This window comes from Gracilinanus agilis, chromosome 5 (genome assembly GCF_016433145.1).
Source record: "Gracilinanus agilis isolate LMUSP501 chromosome 5, AgileGrace, whole genome shotgun sequence".
NCBI lineage: Eukaryota > Metazoa > Chordata > Mammalia > Didelphimorphia > Didelphidae > Gracilinanus > Gracilinanus agilis.
In genome coordinates, this window is record NC_058134.1 from 299,676,322 (window position 1) to 299,694,858 (window position 18,537).

At 51.9% G+C, this 18,537-nt stretch overlaps 1 protein-coding gene across 1 annotated transcript in view; it reads right to left on the reverse strand.

Moving 5' to 3' along the window:
- Nucleotides 1-18,537, reverse strand: part of WNT7B (Wnt family member 7B) — an 80,012-nt gene that overhangs the window by 31,081 nt on the left and 30,394 nt on the right. The window lies entirely within an intron of this gene.

Sequence of the window (18,537 nt, forward strand, 5' to 3'; positions counted from 1 at the left end):
CCTCTCCCTCTCCCTCTCTCTTCCTCTCCCTCTCTCTTCCTCTCCCTCTCTCTTCCTCTCCCTCTCCCTCTCTCTCTCACCTCCTTCCCTTCCCACCACTGCTGCCTAAGAACTAAATTTTAATTGGTCATAAACTCAAAGAATCACCAAACCTCATTGTGGGCAGTTCCTGGAACATTAAAATTCAACTAATCACCATGAATGTGCCGAGCACTTTGCTAGGAGAGGCAATCAGTTCAGAGGAAGCATTCAATCCCTGTTATCTGAAAAGCTCTAGCCTTAGTATCAGTGACACAAAGATTTGGGGAAAGGGACCACAGAGACCAGCTAGTCCAACCCCTAGATGAGAAACCCAAGGCCTGAGGTAGTGAGGTGACTTGTCCAAGGTTACGTAGGTAAGAGGCAGAGCTGAGGTTCATATCCCCTGATTCCAAAGTTAGAGCTCTTTCCCAGTCTCTCTACTTAGGCTTTCCAAGTCTCATCTCTCCAGCCCTCTTCTCTCTCCTGAAATTCAGCCCCAAACCACTAACTGCCTGCTGGACTTCATCATCCCCTCTCATGACTTATTGATGTCCCTTTTCAGCATATGGATTTGACTACTAAAAACATGCATCTAGCCCCAGTTTCCAATCCAGTCCTAGATAGTCAGCTGTCTGCCAGACATCTCCACTTGAATGTCCTGTCAGGATCTCAGCCTCAGTGTGTCCAAAATGGCAGTCAGTGTCTTTCTCATCAGCCCTCTACTCCTCTTCCTAATGATTATCCATGGCTTCATCCTATCATTGTTGGCTCTTCCCCAGAGTGAAGGCAATAGCTGCCATTTCTGCTGCTCTAATATCAGGTGGGTAATGTGGGTAGTCTTGTTCCCATTTCACAGATGAAAAAACCAAGAATCATCAACTTGCCCATAGTCACACCGTGTCAGAGGCAGGATTTGATCTCTGAACTCTCCTCAGTCTAAGTCCTGTGCTTTTTCCATGACAGCATTTTGATTCTCAAGAAACACAAGCAAGTATCTTACATACATTCCCATTATAGCCTCCAAACAGCTTTGTGGAATGAGGACTAAAGGAATTATCCCTGCCATTTCAGAGTGGAAGACATTGAGACTTAGAGGGGCCATACAGCAAGCCAGTTTCAGAGGTAGGATTTGAACCCAGGAGAGTCTGATTCCAAGTCAAGCACACCAATGTGTGATGCCTCCTCCCATGTTGACCAGAACTTGAGTTTCATAGTCAATGGCTAGATGAACCACAATGACTCCCAGACTGAGGATCAAGTGTGAGCTCTATGACCCCTTCTTCCTTCCCTTGGTTGGGTGACTTTGAGCAAGTCTCCTTCTGGCTTTGAGTTCACCTCCATTTCCCATCTGCTAATGAACAGATGGTCCCCAAAGCCCTTCTAATTCTGATTCTAAGACACCAAATCAATGTGGACTGGAGAAATCAGGGAAGCTTCCTACCCAGGAAAGTGAAGGACCCATCCAGGTCTGAATTCCAGACACCTCTGCTTAGTATGAAATCTGGTGAGTTTGGGTCAGGTCTGGAAACAGAACCTTTGGGCAGGGCCCAAGAAGACAAAATGATGTAATAGAAAGAGCGATGGCTTTGCAGAGAAGGAACCCTGAGGTCTGTAACCTTGTACCAAGACCCTTTCTTGAGGCTTGTTTCCTTATCTATAAAATGAAGTGTAGGTGATGCTATTAGACTATTTTTCCATGGTTACATGATTTCCCGCCCCTCTTCCCTCCTCACTTCCAGAGCTGACAAGCAGTTCCACTGGGGTATACATGTGTCATTGTTCAAAACCTATTTCCATGTTATTCATATTTGCAGTAGAGCGAAAACCCCAATCATAGCCCATTGAACCATGTGATCAATCATGTGTTTTTTCTTCTGCATTTCTACTCCCACAGTTCTTTCTCTGGATGTGGATCGCATTCTTTCTCATAAGTCCCTCAGAATTGTCCACTGCATTGCTGCTAGTAGAAGAGTCTATTGTATTCGATTGTACAATGTTCTCCTGGTTCTGGGTGATGCTATTTCTAAGGCCCATTCCAGCTGTGACATTCCATGAAATGAAGACCCAGTTATCTAAAATGAGGTAGAAGAGGTTATAGGGTTTACTTGCCCTCAAGTCTTCTTAGGGTCAAACCCTGGAGTGTGTCCCAGTGCTGTCTCTCCCATGGCACCAGGCTCTGCACACCATAGTCATTTCCTAAGTATCGATTAATAAACTCATTGATGGTAGAAGGGTCAGGGTAGAGCCTATGCTTAGTTGCTTAAATACTTGTTGATTGGTTAGCAAAGATGTTTCCATTCTATACTACTAGAAACCCAAGACTGGCCTGGGAGACTCTTGAAAGGGGTTCAGCATGAAGCCTCCACTTTACCCAGGGGCATGGGTAAGTGTGCACTAAATGGTGGGTGACTCCACCCTAAGATTTCTCATGGAAAATTTTAAAACCAGGACCTATCGCTCACCATTCCAAGCCACAGGGCAGGGGCCATGAAAGAATGGGAAAGTGATACAAGAAACTTTCCATCCTTCTATGGCCCCACCCCCTTGATGACCCCATCACCCCACAGACTGCTCCATGGGAATGCCTGCTCTGCCCTTAACCAGTAACTTGAAAGCCAAGGTCAGCATTAAGCCACAGGTGCAGGAAGTGCTCATATCCTCACTCAGCTCTGCCCTTTCTTATTCAGGTGTCATGGAAAGAACCCTAGGTGAGGAGTCAAGAGACCTGGATCCTAGGCCTAATTCAGCTTCTATCTAGCTTTATGACCCTGGGCAAGTCATTCTTCTGGGTGAAGCCTCAGTTTTCTCATCCTTCTGGACAACTTCCCTTAAAGGACAATTGTGATGGTGAGGATCAGAGGAGGGCCTGGATATAAAAAAGCTTCCAAACCAAAACCCAAGGTGCATGCAAGGGATGGTTATTTGAATGCTTGAAGGATGCAGCATTTCACTGGCGATCATCTGCTCATCCATAGCACAGAACTCAACCCCTCTATGATTTCTTTCATGAGAGCCTTTCTGACCAAAAAAATGTATACCCTGTGGCCAACATGGTGCCCTTCTCTAAAGTGTAGGATACCCAACATATGGCCTATCCTTGGACTTGTCTTTGAATCCTTCCCACCTTGGCAAGACCCAGCAGCATTTGTGCCCAGCTGGCACAGGCTTCAGGAACCCAGCTCACCTCTATACCATAGTGGGGCATCAGAAGAGGAAGTCATGGTGGGATTATTATTTCATGATTGACATTATGTATTAGTATGTATTAGCACTATCCTAGGTGAGGGCAGAAAACACCATAGACGAATCCATGCTTCTGCCAAGGATGGCAGGTTGGGCACTGATCCACAGACACTCAGCTTTTTGCCCACTGAATCTTGTAAGGATTGGGCAGGGCTGGAAATCAGGCTGTAGGCAAATTGGTTCCAAGAACAATGGAAAAGAAAGCTTGAAAGGACAAGAGAGTGTCGAGTGGAAGGACTGCCCTTGTTCTGCTTGGCTCCAGAGGACAGAATTGGCAGCTTTAGGGGGAAGTTGCTGAGAAAGAAAGTTTCGCTCCACGTAAAAAAGTTCTCTTCACCAGTGGAGCTGTCCAGCAATGGGCTGCACTGATTGCGGCTGAGCTCCCTAGCGTCAGAGATGTGGAGGCAAGACCCCCGTTAGGGACAGCGGACAGGCGAGTCCTATAGAGGGATGGTGGTGCAGTGGGTGATGCCCAAGGGCTGCTTCGAACTCGAACATTCACAGAAGAGACCAGATACAAAGAGAAACGCCCTCCAAGACAAGCCCTTTGCTCAGCGTCACTTTCTGCCTCTTTTCCCTCTCTCAGCCTAGGCTGCGAGTGGGGGTAGGTCGTTTGTTGCCAGGTTCATTTCCGGGGCTATACGGCATCAGATCTACACTAGCCAGGGAGCCTCTGCCGCCATGGGTGGCCAGAAGCCATGGCCAATGTTGAGCTGGCTGGTATCGCTGCCCAACTGTCACCATCATTCCCAAAGCCTTCAGCTGACAGGATTACCAAGCAGTATTTCAGAGTCCTTACGGCTCTTCCCTGGGGGCCGCGTTACAGCCCTGGGAGGCGGGATACTCATCCTCCGTGGCTTGCCCCAAGGCTCGCTGGTAGCGCAGGGGCAGAGCCGGCCCTTAAACTCAGGCCCATCTAGGAAGGATCCAGAAGCCTCGAGTCTAAACCCCTCGTTACAGCGGTGAGGAGAGGCGCGGTGCCTGGACTCCTGGGGCTGAGAAGTAGCCTCCGCAGCCTTGGGAGTCAGGGCTTTAAAGCCGGTACAGACCTAAAAGACAAAGGTCTGGGGGAGGAGGCACCAAGCGCAACCAGCCGCTGGTGTCTGGAGGAGAGCCTGGTCGGTTACATAGCCTTGTCAGCGAGCGCCTGCCCGCGCCGCATCTCACCCGCCCGCCCTCCAGCCAGCAGAGGAGCTAGCCCTCAGGAGAACTAGGGAAGAACCGGCGGGAGGGAGGGAGCCCGCTCCCTGCAGGGTCTGACTCCTGAGGAACCAGAGGGGCCCGGCCAGAAGGAGCGGTAGTCCCCCACAGCATGTCCGCTCCCCACTCCGTACCTCTTGCTTCTTCCCACCCCCGCCGCCCACGGTTCCCCCACAGCCTTCCCTCCCGGCTGGTTGTTTACAACTCCGTTTTCTTGGTCGCCTCCCAAGGCTGGGAGCTCAGGAGAGTTACAAAACATAAGGGAACCTCTCCCCCCACGGGAGGTTCCCAGAGGCCGCCTGAGCTTTGTCTCAGGGGGATCAGTGTCGCGCCTCCAATGCATACCAAGGGCTAAGGCGCTTGGGGCGTGGAGGGTCCGGGAGGCGAGGGCTTGGCACAGCTCAAGGCTTGGCACATGCTGAGCTCCCCGACGACACCTGGAATGCCAGTCTCCCTCCCTCTGTCCATCTCCTCTGCCTGGCCAAAGTCTCCCTGCTTTCAAAGGCAGAGGCAGGCTCCATCCCTCCAGGAAGCCTTCTTGGTTGCTCCATAGGGGCTCGGGACCCAGGATCCCGAACTGGAAGGGACTTCAGAGGCCACGTGGTGTAACAGCCTCAAGTCACAGAGGAGAACAGCGAAGGGGGCAGGGGCACAGGTCTGTGTGCATCAACCACCCCAGAATCCCAGAACTCCTAGGGCCCCTAGACACATCCCAGGCAGTCAGCTTGTGCATTCCCTCCAAGCAGCCATACTGCTTTGTGTTCAGGGACTTCCAGCAGGGCGGTGCTAACATCCCCCTCCCCCACCCCCAGGCAATCCATAAGTCTCTGATCCCTTCTGTTTAGAGGGGGATTCAGGGACTGGGAGGGGAGAAGTCCAGGGAGGGTGAGCCCAAAGGCCTGTGGAGGTCTGGACTTCCTGGGAGGGGGTGTCCCAAAAGAGCACACTTTGGTGGGCAAGAAGAGAAACAAGGATACACTCCCCCTGCTCACACCACCCGGAAGTACTTCTGCTCTCAGGCCAAGTCTCTTCAAGCAGCTGGGGCCATTTCTCCATCAATCAATCCAGACCCTCTAAGCGCCTAGCTGACTCAGGCAGGGGTGCCAAGCAGGAAAGCTGAGCCTTAGGAGCCCCATCTGATAGATGAAGAAATGGAGGCATAAGCAGGTTATCAATGGGCTTGTTAATCTTAAAACTAGCCCCAACCCTAGTGAGCATTCTCAGCATCTGTCTTCTTGTTAAGAATTAGAGGCCCCTAATGTTGAAACGAAAACTCAGAACACAGAAAAAGCGTTTTTTGGAGCCATGTGTTAGAGCACCCTCGGATGTCTATGCCCTTGGGCAAAGTTCTCATCACCTCTCCCTAGGTACAGTTGTGACCCTAGGTCACACAGCAGTAGAGCTCTAATGGGATCGTAGGACTTCTGCCTCCCAGAACCAGGCTAGATGAAGGTAGCCTCCCGTCTCCCCCAAGGAACTGACTTCATAAGTAAAATATTGATCAGCTTCAGCTTAGAGGCAGGAAAGTCCTCAAAGGGCATCTAGACAATCTTAAAAGCCTCCTATGTGCCTGGCACTGTGCGAAGTTCTGGGGAGACAATGAAAGTCCAAAGCTAGTCCCTGCTCTCAAGAGCTCACCGTCTAAAGGATTAGTCTAATTGCTGTCTAACTCATGAATTCTGTCTCCAATAACCTTGACACGCCCCTGCCATGCCTCTGCTGAGCACCTCTAGTAAAGGGCAGCTACCTACCTCATGAGGCGGTTCTTTAGGCGGTGGGCAGTTTCACTGTAGAACTTGACAGCATTCAAAATCAAGCCAATCAGGGCAGAGGACAGAGATCTAGGACGCTGACCATCTCCTTTGTTCTAGACCAGGGGTCGGCAACGTATGGCTCTCGATCAAAGTATGGATCTCAGCAAAGTCACAACTGTAAGTGGCCCGAGAGGCTGAAGAGGGATGGCTGAGCCTCAGCATGGCATCAGGGATGAATTGTTCGCAGAGAACGGTGGAAGGGCCATCAGTAGCAGCACGGATTGAGGCCAGGGGGGTCTGGATGGACAGCTTGCATCGTGCTGCCCCAATGTCAGGATGAAAACAACCAGAGGACAGTCTAGGGAGTTTTGCTCAGACCCTGATGGAGGACTCGTGATGGTGGGGGTGGGGTGGGAATAATAAATGTGGATGCATAGAAGGAGAATACGAAGCTAGGGAGGATTGTTGTCAATAAAATCACAGGTGCTGGGGCAGCTGGGTAGCTCAGGGGATTGAGAGCCAGGCCTGGAGACAGGAGGTCCTAGGTTCAAAGCTGGCCTCAGACACTTCCCAGCTGTGTGACCCTGGGCAAGTCACTTGACCCCCATTTGCCCACCCTTACCACTCTTCCACCTATGAGTCAATACACAGAAGTTAAGGGTTTAAAAAAAAAATCACAGGTGCTGTCTTTGCTCCTGGGCCACATGTTCTATGCATAAGAACATAAGGACTAGAGAAAGCTCCACCCCACCCTAGTTTATTAGGTAGAGACACTGAGGCTCAATGAGGCCATAGGATGATAGGATGATCAGTCTAGAGACTGAAGAGACCTCAGAAGTCATTGAAACCAAGCCGATCACTTGACAGGTAAGGAAACCAAGGCCAAGGAAAAGAAGGAATCGTTCAAGGTCACCCAGGGAGCATACGTGGCCAAGTCAGAATTTGAACTCGGGCTCTTTGTCTCTAAATTCTCCTCTCTGCTAGAATGTGCTGTCACAACGTCTTCTGCAAATTAGCCTTTCTCAAATGTTTTCCACACTAATACCTTCCCCTTTTCCTATTTATCTGCCGATGGCTTTTTTGTGTTGGTTGTTTGCATGCTGCCTTTATGTTAGACTGGCTGCTCCTTAAGAGCTTTTGGATCGTACTTTTGCCTTTCTTCATAGGCCCAGCACTTAGCACAATGCCTGGCACAGAGTAGATGCTTAATTAACAAAGGGGGAGGTCATGACTGACTGGGAGCATCCTCACCCCTGCTCCCATGCTCAGCATTCCTGACTTGTCTGATTGATCCTACCTGACTGCCTAATGTCAGCTCCATCACTTAGAACTGCTCCCCAGCCTGAGGGTCTTCCCTCATGCGTCTATTCCTGTGAGCTTCAAAATTCTTTTTTTTAAACCCTTACTTTCTGTCTTAGAATTAATGCTTCCAGGTAAGAGCTAGACAATTGGAGTTATTAGGTGACTTGCCCAGGGTCACACAGCTAGGAAGTATCTGAGGACAGATTTGAACTCAGGACATCCCATCTCCAGGTCTTGCACTCTATCTACTGAGCCACCTAGCTGCCACCATAATAGGTCCTTTTCCTTCCTTCCTTCAACTCATTCCTTCTGTCTTAGAAACAATACTAAGCATTGGCTCCAAAGCAGAAGAGCAGTAAGGCCTAGGCAATTGGGGTTCATTGGCTTGCCCAAGGTCGCACAACTGGGAAGTGTCAAGATTTGAACTTAGGCCTGGCTCTCAATCCACTGAGCTAGCCAGCTGCCCCCTCAGAGTACATCTTTGACAGGCTGGCATGGTAAGAGAAAGAAAAAAACTCAGCATATCTCTCCTTGGATATCTCAGGTGATGAAGATCTCCTACCTATAGAAACATCCTAGTCTAGTCTTTAAAATAGTCATTGTTGGGCATCTTTTCTTCCCGTTGTGCCCAAATGTGCCTCTTTGCAATCCCTCCTCTGTACTGTGTTCCTCACTAGTTTTGAGTTTTATCTTTTGGGACAAAGCGACCAAGCACCATCCCTCCTTCACATGGCATCCCATTGAATTCTTGAGGGCAGTTCTCAGCCCTGAGTCTTCCTTTCTACCCCTCGAGGGTGGTGCAGAGGAAACAGAAGGAAAAAGAAGCTTGGGGAGCCCTGAGCCAATCTCCTTCCCTCTTTCTTGTGTGCTCAACCTGGAGGGTACATGGGCAGCTGAATCCTACGGGACAGGAAGCTCAGAGACATGTTGACGGTGATAAGTATCGGTCTCATTTCTTTAATGCCTCACACACTTAAACATACACGCCCACACGTAAACACACATATGCACATACACACACATGCAGTATTTATCTCCATTAGGCTCTTGAGTCTCACAAAAGCCCAATGGAAGTAGAGAAACTCTGTTCTGTGCCCAATGGTCACAAAGTCTCAAGGAACAGAGCTTTCCCCCATGGCTTGAGAGAAAGAATACACAAAAGATGCAAAAAATGTAAAGTAAAAAGATAAAGCCTGTCTTTTGGAAGGTGGAGCCAACCATTGGGAGGAGGGGGGGGGGGACACTGAAGGAATCCAGAGTCATAGAGCCCGAGTTTGAATCCTGGTATTGTCACTTATTTCCTATGTGACCTGGGGCAAGTCATGTAACCTCTCTACCTCAGTTTCCTCTTCCATAAAAAGCCTGACCTAGATGTCCAGCTCCAGATCAATGGTCCTTCTCAAAGTCTCACTATCTTCCTCTGTAATACAAGGGAGCTGGACTCAGTAGTGTTGAAGGCCTACACTGACTCTGAATCCTTTAATAGGCAGCATTAATGCATTGCTGGTGGAGTTGCAAATTGATCCAACCATTCTGGATGGCAATTTGGAACTATGCCCAAAGTGCGCTAAAAGACTGTCTTCCCTTTGATCCAGCCATACCACTGCTGGGTTTATACCCCAAAGAGATTATAAGGAAAAGGACTTGAACAAAAATATTTATAGCTTCGCTCTTTGTAGTGGCAAAAAATTGGAAAATGAGGGGATGCCCTTCGATTGGGGAATGGCTGAACAAACTGCTGTCTGTTGGTGATGGAATACTATTGTGCTCAAAAGAATAAAGACCTGGAGGAATTCCATGTGAACTAGAATGACCTCCAGGAATTGATGCAGAGTGAAAGGAGCAGAACCAGGAGAATGTTGTACACAGAAACGGATACATTGTGGCATAATTGAATGTAATTGACTTCTCTACTAGCAACAATGCACCTCTCCAGGACAACTCTGAGGTACTTATGAGAAAGAACACTATCCACATCCAGAGAAAGAACTGTGGGAGCAGAAACAAAGAAGAAAAACAACTGCTTGATTACATGGGTTGATGGGGATATGATTGGGAATGTAGACTCTAGTGGAACCATCAATAATATGGAAATAGGTCTTGATCAATGACACATATAAAACCCAGTGGAAATTTTCATCGGCTATGGGGGCGGGGTTGGAGCGGAGAGAAAACATGAATCATGGAACCATGGAAAAATTTTCTAAAAAAAATAATATAAAGGACCAAAAATGAAAAAAAAAAGCAGCACAGGGATAATTAAGCCCATTTTATAGAGGAGAAGGCTGAGGTTCAGAGAGAAGAAGGAACTTCAAAGCCCAATGTTACTCAGTTTGTATTCAGGTCAAGATTCTATTCCAGGGCTTCTGAAGCTAGGTGTAGCACTGCAGTGATGACCCTGTGTCCCTTCCACACCCAGAAGCAGGGTATTGGGGGCAGAGTGGGAAGAAAGGAATGGGCATGGTCCCCCCATTTCCCACGACTAATCCAATTGGAATATGAGTCTACAAGATTCCCAGAAGAGAACCTTTGGGCCACAGCTCAGAGACACAGTTGGTATCTCTGGGCCTGGACAAAAGCTCTGTCCAGCTTGGACAGGACTTCTCTTTTAAGATCCCTGGGAACTGGTGGCAGAGTGGCCAGTACTTCCAGCCCCAGCTGCCTCTGCTTACTTAGCCTTGGATGCTCTACTTCTCTCTCCCCACCCTTTCCCACCCTAGGGTCTGAAGCCCCAAGGTTGGAACTTGGGTACTGTGATTGCATTCCCAAAGCAGTATTCAGCTAGACAGACTCCAAAGTTCTTCCAGTTCCATAACCCTGAGACTGGCCTTGGTTGTCTCTTCTCTAAAATGGGAGAACAGGAAGGGGTTTGGCTTTAGTGTTCTCTAGGGGAGGCAGATAAGACAACAGAGAACAAATTTGGGGTTCAGAATCATAAGACTGACTCCCAGATCCCATCCCTGCCACCTATCACTGGTGTGAGGTTGGATGGGTTCCTTGCCCCCTCTGAGCCTCACTTCTTCCTCTGGGAGGGGAAGGAGCTGGAGATCTCTAGAATCCTTTCCATCTAAGGAAAGTTGGAGGATCACAGGTCTCTAGGAGAGCCCAACCCCTACTTGGAAACTCTAGGGACAGGGAGCTCCCTACATGCCACCTCTGGAAATCTCTTAGACCATTTTCTTATATCGAGCCAGAATCTCTCCATCTGCAGTTTTTACTCAATGCAGCCAGCCCTCCTTTCTGTGAGTAAAAGCAGATTAAAGGTGGTCTCACTGGACTATGAGAGCCTCTCAACTTGGGGAACCAATGACTGAGAGATGACTATATTACAGGCTGCGCCTTCACTTCCCCTGAGTTTTCTCCTGTCCAAGTCCCGGTCACTCTCTTCCTCCTTTCCTTATACCTCAGTCACTGGGCATCCCTTCCTGGTATAATGCTAGCCCTTCAACCCTTAGTGGGCCTTTTTTTCTCATCTCTAAAATGGAGTTAGTGAGCCCTACCCTGCCCCCTCACTCTCCCAGAGGAGCCCATACATTGAAGGCCAGCCCTCAGAAAAACAACACTGGATAGAAAAGGCTGTGATGGGGATCCTGGTGTGGGGGGGTGGCGATGCTCCCTTTGGAGCGTGGCTTTCTTTTTGCCCCTCCTTTCCTCCTACTTACTCTCTGCCCCCTCTCCTAGCTCCGACTGCTCCCTGGAAAGGGCCTGCCTCAGCTGGGTCAGGTTCTCTCTCCCAGGAGGATTTGTGTTAAGGCGGAGCTGTCATTGGGGAAGGAAAGTCTTGATCACCTGGGAAAAGGCCTCAGGGAGAGAAGGGGGAGGGGAAGAGGGCTGAGCTGCCAAGCCCTGGGTCCTAAAGTGGGGAGAGAGGAGAAGGGAGCAAACCCACCCCATGACCTTGGCCTAGTCCCCGGGCCTCCATTTCCCTATTTCTACTCATGAACGATTCCCAAAGCTCCTTGTGCTCAGAATTTCACTGCAGCTTGGCCATCCTGTGTTTGCCTGGATCCCCTTTATGGGTGGTCTCCCACACTAGAGCCCCTGGACAGTAGGCACTGTCCTGTTTCCTTGCTTTTGTTTACCCGACACCTAGAACATTGAAGCACTCGCTAGCTCTCTCTTTTCCACCCCTTTCCCCCATGATCTAAGGCAGTTCCCAACTTGTTTTACGGTCAGTCCTGGCCGTGGCATTCTCTGTTGCAAGGCCTCTACCAGCTTTGACATCCCATGGTCTATGTTCTAGGTCCCGGCCAGATGCCCCAATTCTCATGCCTGGGGATCTTGGGGCGCTGGGGGAAGAGGGGCAGGATACACCTTCTCAGCATTCCCCGTGCAGCTGTCTCTCTGGTCTCTGTCTGAGGTCAGGCCTTGCCCAGACTGGAGTGACCGGAGTCACCAGCCCCGAGTGCCTGGCCCCTGGCAGGAGAGCAGGGCTGGGCAGAGAGCAATGGGGCTCTCTGCTTCTCCCACATACCAGGCATTTTTCCCGGTAACCGATCACTCCTGTTCACAGTATCACTTAAGGGGCCCAACCATCCCCAATCCCCAGGGCCAGGAGCTGTTCTGCCAAGGTATTAGGTGGCTTTGGTTTCAGCCTCAGTGCAGGGCACAGCCCGGGGTGGGGAGAAGTTGGAAAAGGGAGGAGGGTGAGACAGAGGAAGGTTTGCTTTGTGTTCCGCCTCCCCCCACCCTCCCACCCCTTGGCCAGGGCAGGAGAGTGAACCCTCACTTCTCAGGGAGGGGCCTCAAATTTTCCATTGGCTCTTCCTCCACCTCTACCTGTTTCCCTCTCCATCCTTTTCTTTCAGCAAGGCTAGAAAGTCTCCAGTAGGCACCCTTTAGGCTCCTAGTGAATGATGGGAAACCTGGAGGGCTACCCAGCACTGGACCTTTGGAGAGGTCCAATTGAGCAAAGGGAAAACATTCATTGAGACCCCATTAGACTGGGGGGTGGGAAGCAGCACTTAGAGCTGGAGGAAGGTTTTAGAGAACCATTAAACAATCTCCCTTCTCATACTTTGGAAAAACAAGTCCAGAAAAGGAAAGAGATTTGTAGAAGGCAACTGGAGAAGAATGGCCAAGCCAGCCTGTAGCTCCAAGGGAGGGGCAGCTGGGTAGCTCAGTGGATTGAGAGTCAGGCCTAGAGATGGGAGGTCCTAGGTTCAAATCTGTCCTCAGACACTTCTTAGCTATGTGACCCTGGGCAAGTCACTTGACCCCCATTGCCCACCCTTACCACTCTTCCACCTATGAGACAATACACTGAAGTACAAGGGTTTAAAAAAAAAGTCTCATCTAGCTCCAAAGGTGCCTATTGATTGAATGAATGATTTCCTGGGGGACCAGAATAGGAGCCATCCTGAACAGGGCCACCTAGATTCCCACACAGCACCTAACACCATCATCACATCCTTTGTTCATCCCTATCTAGAGGCCTTTTTTTCTTACCAACAGTCTTGGGCAAGGATGGTCATTCCCATTTTTACAGAAGAGGAAACTGAGGCCTGAGAGGTAAATAGCTCCCCCCAAAGTCACAGAACCCCAGTCCTCTAACATCTCATTGCCATCATCAAAAAATACTTCATTAATCAAGCAAGTATTTCCTAAACAACCTCTGTGTGCTTGGCCTGGTGGTAGGCGCGGTGGAGAGAAAACAAGAAGCAGGATAATAAAAGCCTTAATAACGGGTGTAGACCCGCGGCCTCACTATGTGTATAAAGGTCTCTTAACCGGGGACTTACGGCTTCCCCTTCCAAGTCAAGGGACAGCAGCACCTGTGTCCCAGGCCCGGCAGAAAGACCCGGCAGATCAGGAACCCACCAAAGGAATGTGAACGACTGTTCTTGGTGCTCTTCGTGGACCCCGCTGAGGGGGAGACCTTTGTGAGGAGGATAGAATGACTAATGGATTCCTAGGCTGTCTGGCTTCCATCGGTCTGTCAACAAGCATTTGTTAGGAACCTGCTCTGTGCCAGGCTTTGGGCTGGGGATATCCAGAAAGGCAAGAGGTCCTGCCCTGCCCTCAAGGTTCTGACAATCCGATGGGAGAGATAACCCACTAACAACCCAGAATGAATGGGAGGGGCCCCTGCGCCATAGATTCGGCTTGGATCTCACAGTCAGAACCCCACAAAAGGCCTGAAGGGAATCAGGCCATGACGTTCCAATCCGCAAAGACCCCCAAAGACCACTGAACCCCGTTCCAAAAGGCCCTACCAAGTTGGATGGGCTCCAGATGTGGGTCTGGCCATGAGTGGCTTCACGTCAGTGGTCCAAGGAACAGCCTAGCCAAGTTCAGAGGCTTGGCACCAAAGGGTAACCACTGGGCCTGGGGAGGGGAAGAGATCTGGAAGAGAGGAACCTGATGAGCTGACAAGGAAGGGTAGAGTCTTCTTTGGGGCATGGAAGCCCCATAGCCTCCCCCAAATCAATCTTATTGGGATGTCAGAGCAGGAAGAGGAAGAGGCACCCCAGGGGCCGTCAATCCAGCCCCTCAGTTTATCTAAGATTTGAAGTAGCCTGGCCAAAGCCACACGAGATCTGTCGAACCCGGGTCTTCTGAGGCCAAGTCTAGCCCTCTTTCCACTCGATCCTACTGCCTCCTGAAGAGCATAACTTTTTTGTTCCCAAGAATGTCCACACCTCCACACCCCCCTCAGAACTACTGGACCAAAGAACCCTAGCCAGAGAGCCCCCCCCCAGTCTCCCTAGTCACAGGATGTCATGGAATCCTTGAATTCTCCTGAATCACACAGCCCTCCTCTCATTATTATTTTTATTTTTAACCAAAGGAGTGAGACACCAGATGTGCTGGGCCACAGTGAGCTATAGAAATAGCTGGGTCCATCTCCAGATGTGTGAAGGGCCTACACCCTCCAGAAGGGAACTGGAATATTTTTAGATCCAAATGGAAATCCACTGGCAACCTCCTCCCTGCCCCCGATATTTTGGCATATTGATGCCCTGAAACCAACCCCTGCAATTGTCATTACCACCAACTTCTGGCAGTGGGGACACAGCCAAAGAGGGGAACGTGGACGGAATGTGATGGAGACCTCAAATGGAAAAGAGAAGAATGCCAGGAGGTTGGGTAATGCTTGCTTCAAGCCTGGGTCCTAGGAATCCTTCCAGCTCAAAAAGTTCTGGGTCACGAGGGTCTTCTCAAGACCCTCAGCCATCCTGTGGCCTCTGCTCTAAAGTGCCTCCTGGCTCCGCCATTACATGCCCGATGTTCTTATGCCTTTCCCACTGCCCCCGACTTGGACACTTCACGGTCTAGGCCCCTCCTGGCTCTGACAGCCCCTTTCCTGAGTCCCTCCCAATCTGTCTTCATTCCTGCATCCATCAAATGAAGAGAACCCTTTTCCCTGTCTCCCTCCCAGGGCCATTTTAGAGGTCCACCCAGAGCAGTGTGGGGGAAGCTCCTAAAGGAGGACCCCCCAGGGCCCTGGTGAGGAATTTGGCAGAAAGCTGCTCATCTGTCCACCACGGAAGGCTGGCCTTGGTGCTCGAAGGTGCTGTGGCCCCGTTCCCCCTGCTTCGGGGAGCCCCATGTGCATTTACAGGGTGGGACCGGTCTGCAAAGTGCTTTGGCCTGGATGCTAAGGCCCTTGTCATTGTCACCTGCATCTGCTCCTTCGGACAGTTGGGTCAGGCCTTCCAACATGGACTCTCAAGCTGAGAGAGGCCCACAGAGAAGAGCAGAGTGGGACCTGGGAAATGATGGAACCCAGGCCCATTAGTAGGCAGAGGGGGCACTGAGGTCCAGAGGAAAGAAACATCACCAGCCTGTTAGCAAATGGGAAAAATATGAGTTTTTAAGGGTTTTCTTTCTCAGAAAGAAAGATCTTAAACTTGGAGGCCAAATTCTACTGTGACCAAGTGAAACACGTCACTTCTGAGCCCCAGTTTGTTCATCTGTAAAATGGGAGCGATCTAGCCTCCTCTCCCCAGTTACACAGAGATCTTTCATGAATAGAGCCGACGTATGCCAATCACCATTTACTAGGCTACAGGAGAAACAGAGGTGCATAATAAGGCCTAGCCCCGGCCCTCACAGATCACTAGCAGAGAGACAACCCAGGGACATCTGTGGCTGTCCCGTGATGTAAGGTCTAGAGGAACGAGACTATAAGGGAAGGCAAGGGGGTGCCTTCACTCCTCTCCTCTCCCAACCTCAGAGTCCCCACGAATGCCCTTCCTACATCCTGAGCTCATGGACCCTCACTTGAGGGGGAAGAGGTGGCTCTGTAATTCCCAGCTTCCCTCAGAGTATTTGGTGGGGGCGGAGGGAGTACCGTGGGGGCTCTGCCCCGGAACAAAGAACCGTGAATCTTTCGAGGCATGAGAGATGAAAGGAGCTTCAGAGGCTGTCTGGTCTAGTCCGGACTGGGACCCCCAGAAGGGAAAGGACTCGATGGGGGTCACCCAGGTGAGAAAACTCAGAGGCAGGATTTGAACCCAGTTCCCTTGCTTTCAGAGCCAGGACTGACTCGGTTACTTCTTAGATGGAGGATATGAGAAGGACCCAGGAAGAGAGGAGAGAGATGAGCAGAGGCTTTCTTCGCCAGAGTATTGCTCACGCCCCGTTGCCTGAGCCCATCAATCTCGACACAAGGTGGGCCTGGAGTCCCTGTGGTGGGAGCTACAGATAGAGCCAAGACTCGGCCCCTCTCCAGTGAGCTCCCCTGAGGATTTGGGGTGCAAATGCTAATACACTGCCTGATCCTGTCGGACCCTGAAAAACTCCTGCCCCTGTCTGGGCCCCAAAGGATGGGACAGTGGCCAGAACTGATGCCCAGTACAGGGCACGGGACCACTCGGGTGTGTGTTTGTGAAGCTACTTCCCGAATGATGAGGCCCTCCGCTGTCTGCCTCCTCTGCCACTCCCGAACCCTGGGACATGGGGATAAATAGCTTTGTTTCTCGCTATTCGGAGGATGATCCCCTTTCTGAACCTGCAGAAACAACGAAGCCACCTGGGGGTGAGGGTGGCCAAAGGGAGTGCTCCTGGGGAACGGATCTCATTGCTCTGGGGAGTTCCTGGCTCACAAACGCCCCCTGCCCCGTCTTTAGCCCTAGGGAGGCTCGTGGGGCACCGGGAGGATGAATGAACTGGCCAGTGAGCGTCAGACATGAAACCAGGTGTTCGAGCCCTATTCCTAAGGAGGCAGAGGATCTGGATTCAAATCCTACCTCTGGTGCTATGAAACTTGGGGAAACGGGCCTGCGGACGTTCCCTGTCTGTAAAATGAGGAGGCTGGACGAGGAGGCCTCGGCAGCCCCTCGAAGCTCGAGGACGAGGACCCCAGGACGTCTCCCTTCTGCCTCTGCGTCTCCAGGATCCGACAAGGCGGCTGCTCCAAGCACACTCGCCAAGAGCTTCATCCGTGGTCCTGGCCAACCGATTCCTGACTTTGTTTCTCTCCCTGCCGCAGGTCCTAACGACGGGGGATGATTGGAAGGCGCGCTGGCAGGGGGTGGCAAGCCGCCCCAGGACCCCGGGGGAGAAGGGCCCAGGACTAGCCCGTGGGGACGGGGGCCCAGGGTTCCCTTGGCTTATTGCACAAAGAAGGGGTCATCCCGGGGGGAGCTGCATTCACCAAGGAGAGTCCCAGCACTCCCGGAGACCCTCCACCAAGGCCCAGCACTGCTGCCAGCGAAGGGAGGGCTCAGAGCGATGAGCGGCTCATCACGAGCTCGTCCTTCCAGCCAGAAGTAAACCTGGCCCAACCCACAGGGAGGACAAACTGGGCCTCGGGACAACCCGCTGAGCGCCAGGTGGCCCTCGGGGAGATGGAGGCCTCGGAAGACCCCTTTATCCAGGTCCCCCAAGCGGTCAACCAGGGGTAATAGCCATTGAGCCTCCAGGAGGGGTCTGCACCCAGGGCAGGATTAAGAGGTCAAGGTTCAAGCCTTCCAAGGGGCCCCCGTGGATGCTCATCTCTGACCAGAGCTGCTGCCCAGCCAGGGCGGGCAGGAAGCCTTCAGCAGGGATGGCCGGCCAGCCTCTGAGGGGGAGGCCGAGGCCAGCCTTCTGATCGCCTCGTGCCCGTGCGGCCCCTGAAAGGGCAGCCCACAGGCCCAAGCGGCCTTTCCTCTGGCCCTGGCCTGGCCCTGTCTCTCTCTTTACCGCCTGCACATTCTCTCCTCCCTGGCTGCCTGGAGCAAACTATGTGAAGAATGCTATAATCTGCTGCCCCCCCCCCATCCGGCTGGCCAAGGCAGAGGAGGGCGGACAGCGGGCCTGATCATTCAGGAAGTAGCTTCACAAATACACACCGGAGCGGGCCCCGTGCCCAGTGCTGGGCCCAATCAGGCCTTCCTGGCACGGCCTGGAGCCAGCCCGAGGCCCTTCGCAAACGGCACACTCACCAGCGAGGGCCTCCCCCGCCTCGCCTGCATCCAGCTGGCTTCCCCGACATTGCACAAGAGCCGGTGAGGCGGCCGAGCAGAAGGAAGCCGCCGAGAAGAATGCCCGCGGCTCCCTGCGCCCGTGGCACCGGCCCCTTCACCGAGCGCCTTCCTATGAGCTTGGGTCCTGGCGAGGAAGCTGCCTTCACCCTCATTTACAGACAAAGAAGCGAGGCACAAAGAAGCCGGGCCATTTCCAGGTCCTCGCTAGGAGCGAACAAGCCCCGAGCCCGGCCCACTTGTGTGACGTCCGAGGGGCCCGAAGCCCAGGGAAGCCCCGGCTAGCGAGGGCCAGAGCCGGGGACGCGCCAGGTTCTGTCTCCAGAGTCAGTGGGCCCCCATCTGCTGTGGATCCATCCGGCACTGCCCTGCCTCTCTTGGATGGTCACGGCAGGATTCGAACCTAAGCCTGAATGGTTCTAGCTCTCCTGGTGCAGGGGACAGGGGGCTGGAAGGAGGGCCAGACAAGTATGACTCCCCCTTAGGGACCAGAAGTTACTCAGTATCCAGATCAAGTCCCCAAACTCAGGAAATTCCTACCAAAATGAGAATGGGATGGGTCACGTACTTGTCAGAGGACCCATCCCAGAGCCAGAGGAACGGCG